Source organism: Bactrocera neohumeralis, chromosome 4 (genome assembly GCF_024586455.1).
Source record: "Bactrocera neohumeralis isolate Rockhampton chromosome 4, APGP_CSIRO_Bneo_wtdbg2-racon-allhic-juicebox.fasta_v2, whole genome shotgun sequence".
NCBI classification, from domain to species: Eukaryota; Metazoa; Arthropoda; class Insecta; order Diptera; family Tephritidae; genus Bactrocera; species Bactrocera neohumeralis.
Genome location: NC_065921.1, coordinates 45,425,788 through 45,429,720, shown reverse-complemented (window position 1 = coordinate 45,429,720; position 3,933 = coordinate 45,425,788). Strand labels below are relative to the sequence as shown.

Below are 3,933 nucleotides of genomic sequence, written 5' to 3'. Positions count from 1 at the left end.
TGTTTGTATGCTTGTGCATTATTTGTTTGGCAATGTATGCAAATATATGTATGTACATATAAGTATATATGAATGTATGAACATGCAAGTCAATGCGCGCACATGTAATAAGTATATTGATAAGTGATGAAAATATGATTTCAATTTCTGAACGCGCACATGCGTATATATACACTCATATGAGCATGTGCAGATACACAAGATAGGATAGAAGATGTATGCCTTTTAACATCGTATACCATACAAATAAATATTTTTCTTACTAATAGAAACTAAATTTATCACAGCAATATACATAATATACATATGTATACATAATATTGCTGTGATAAATTTAATTTCTATTAGTAGGAAAAATATTTAATTGTATAGTATACGATGTTAAAAGCAAAACATTAAAAATTTATTCTGTCGAGATTCGAACCTGAGACCTGTGGTATCATCTTGACTTTCCAAGCGCTTACCACCAACACCACCACTGACACTTAGGTTACGCTGGCTTAAGTATGGTTTGGTTATGCATGTACATAAGAAACATACGATGGTTCTAATAATTTTGTTTAAGTATAGAAATATGCTTTGTAGAACATTTGCTTTCGCAAATATACAGACAAATGTGCAAACGACATAATATATGTATGTATGATTGTTTCGCATTTTGCTTCTACGCCGGTCAAATTTCTATACAAAAATCGGCTGAAATGTGTGAGAAAATAAAAAAATGGACAACTAAGGTAAATAATTTTTAAAAAATTTATTGACAATTAAATATAAATGAAAATACATGTAAATTTACTTAAATTTATTGAAATTTCGTTTCGCATTTTTCGGCACTTTCAAATTAATTAATATAAGTAAAATTCACGACTTAACCCGCACACGTCTTATTCGCGCAAAATTTCCAACTTTATGAAAATTGGCGCAATTATTGACACTTCAATTTTATGTAAAGTTTAAAACATGTTTACATATGAATATATAATATATTTGATTTTGGCGCAATTATTGACACTTGTCTTAATATACAAAATTGGGCCAAAACGAAACAATGAAATACATAATTACTTTTGCATGTCAATATGGAAATGTCGACGGCAAAACGCAAAGGCATATATTGCACATATGTACATACATACATACAAGCGATTTCTTGGTTGAAAGCAAAAATTGAAGCATGAGAAATTGAAATGCCGACGGCAAAACGAAATTGCTTACATTCGTACATTGCATATGAATCATGAAAATATCATCATCATGTTTAGGTAAATCTTTTATATATTTAAAATGAGTTATTATAAAATAAGAACACATATTCAATTAAAAATAAATTCTGTTGGGATTCGAACCTACGTACCTACGTGCTCGTCGTAACTTTTCAAGCGCTTACCACCAACACCACTATTGACACTTGAATTGCGTTGTCCTAATTATGGTTTGGTTATGCATGAAAGAAATATACAATGGATCGCCGATTGTTACCTCTTTCCTTGCTGCTGCTGCGCATATGTATGTTTGTGTGCTTGTTCATTATTGAAGTTATACTGCTTTTTCTTTCCTTTGTCTTTCCTTTCTGCGAATTCTCGACTATTTTATGTGACCTTTTGTTGAAATACCCTGCGTTGGCCGTTGAAAAATTAAGGCTATACTTTACAGGATTATTTCTGTAGTTAGTCTTCATTTACATTTTTTGGAAATCGACCCGCTATGACGAGGTATATCGTTTTATCTGACAGCGTGAGGTTTAAGAAGTTCATTTCTAATTGTGTCTTGTGGCATATTAGAAATGATGTTTCTTCGAAAATCATTCGCTTACAATGGATAAAACGACTTCTGAGTGGTGATTTTAATGAATAAATTCCTTTTGGTTGAAATGCTCTGCGTTGGCCGTTGAAAAGTTAAGACTATACTTCTCAGGATCATTCACTCCTTTCATTTCTTAAAAGAAATTAATGACCTTTAGAAATATGCATATTTGCATTATTTCGTTGTCATTTCCATATTCGTAGCAATGGAATTTCTATGGCATAAGTAAAGTAATGGCCGCCGATTGTCACCCCTTGCCGCTGTAGCAGCTTCGCCTACAAACATGTGTAAATATGTATGTATGTATGTATACGTATGATCGTGAATACATATCGACGCAGATTTTTGCGAGAAGCACCAGAAAGTTGTGCAATTTATGATTTTTAACTTTTGCCATCGTCGCGAAAAGACGACTTGTTGGCAAAGGCATGCTCGGGGAGATAATAAATTATAATAAATTTATAAAATGTGAATTTAAGTTTTCTAGTTTTCTTTCATACAAAATGTTATGCATTTCTTGGAATATCACTAAGAAGTATAACTTCATCCGCGCGTAGGGACTCCACGCACCTTTTTTTCGTATCCCATAATTGACGCTAATTTGAAGGCTGATATGTCAAAATGATCTTCGCGAAGAGTATGCGATCTTCAGTGACATATGAATCGAATTAATTGTCCATCTTTTGCTTCCAGTGATTATCATGTTCCAGCAATTGCAATTGCTGGCATGCTTCACAAAAAGTTGCACACACTCTACCATACACAATACGCAATGACTTAAATGAATTTGAACCGCGAGACACACAACAGTCGGAAAACTTTAATGAAATGCAAAAGTAAATATCCCAAAAAGCGATTTATTGCAGTTTACGTATAAGGTTTTCACTGAATAATTTTCAATAATTTTAATTTTGAATAGCCGAAATAAAAAAGCAAGCTACCGAAATTGAATGCTTCAAATCAAAATATTGAAAAACAAAACAAACAAAAATTAAAAAAACAATGTGTATGGAAAGAAGTTACTTTTTGGAATAGTCCTATTTTCCGACTTTCCTAATGAAAAGTATAAGGAATTTTTATTTCTAAACCTTCCCCGATCCACAACGAACAACCTCTAAAAATTTCATCAAGATTGGTGCGGCCATTCTCTTTGCGTTACCAATAAACATTCATTCGTTTGTATGGGAAAAACAAATGGGCGGTTTTAAGGGTTTTCCGGCAATTACTCGAATTTTTCTCGCCGCAAAAACCATCTTTGAACTTTAACGAACATTTATAAAAAAGAATTAACAAAATTAGTCCAGGCGCTGTTGAGTTTTGCGCTTAGCAACACCTTTTGCGATTCATTTTTATATATGTATGTATGTATGAATGTATGTATGTACATAGTATGTTCGAAAGAAACTTGTAAGTAAAAAGCCTTAGGATTTAGTTTTAAAAACCCGTTATGATGTGTAACCGTTATTAGTCTACTTAAACTAGATATGTGGAAAATGTTTCCTGATCAGGATACCTGTTGATTATTTCTAAATCATAGCATGAAACCTGAATGCTTTCCAAATTACATAGACAGCTGAATTTTACGTCTTTATCAGCTCTGTTCCCTTCGATTTTTATTTAGATTGGCAGAGGCTTCTTCTCTAACACTATCGTGCATTCTGCAGACCGCTTTCTAAAACATTGTATTCAAGATCAGTGCGATTTCGATTTGTAAAATAAATGCAACTGATATTTATTTGAAATAATCATCGGCGAATTTTCGGAAGTCATCTAAGCGATGAAAGTTTATTTTATTCCATTAAGTGTATCCAAACAAGTTTTGAATATGCTAAAAATGTAAGAGGTGATGGTTGCATACACAGAAAGTGCTTCTTAAGCTTACTATCGAAATATCCTATACTATAGCATTAGGGATCCTGTGGAATAAAATAGACTTTTTACTTAGTTGAACCTAATACGTACTGATTTATTTGTTCACAAATAGGTGGTTCCTGAACCAGGTTGAAATTGAACTTAGAGCATTAAGGGATTGAAACAGTTCGGGCAAAATGGTTCTCATTTCGCTTTCCATTCAGAAAACAACAAATAGAACTTCGTTCCATGGTTTTTATGTGAGCTGATGGTGTATAT

General features: G+C 32.7%; 1 pseudogene; it reads left to right on the top strand.

Moving 5' to 3' along the window:
- Positions 1-1,636: 1,636 nt before the first annotated feature.
- On the top strand, positions 1,637-1,839 carry LOC126757742 (small nucleolar RNA U3; annotated as a pseudogene).
- The last annotated feature ends 2,094 nt before the right edge of the window (positions 1,840-3,933 follow it).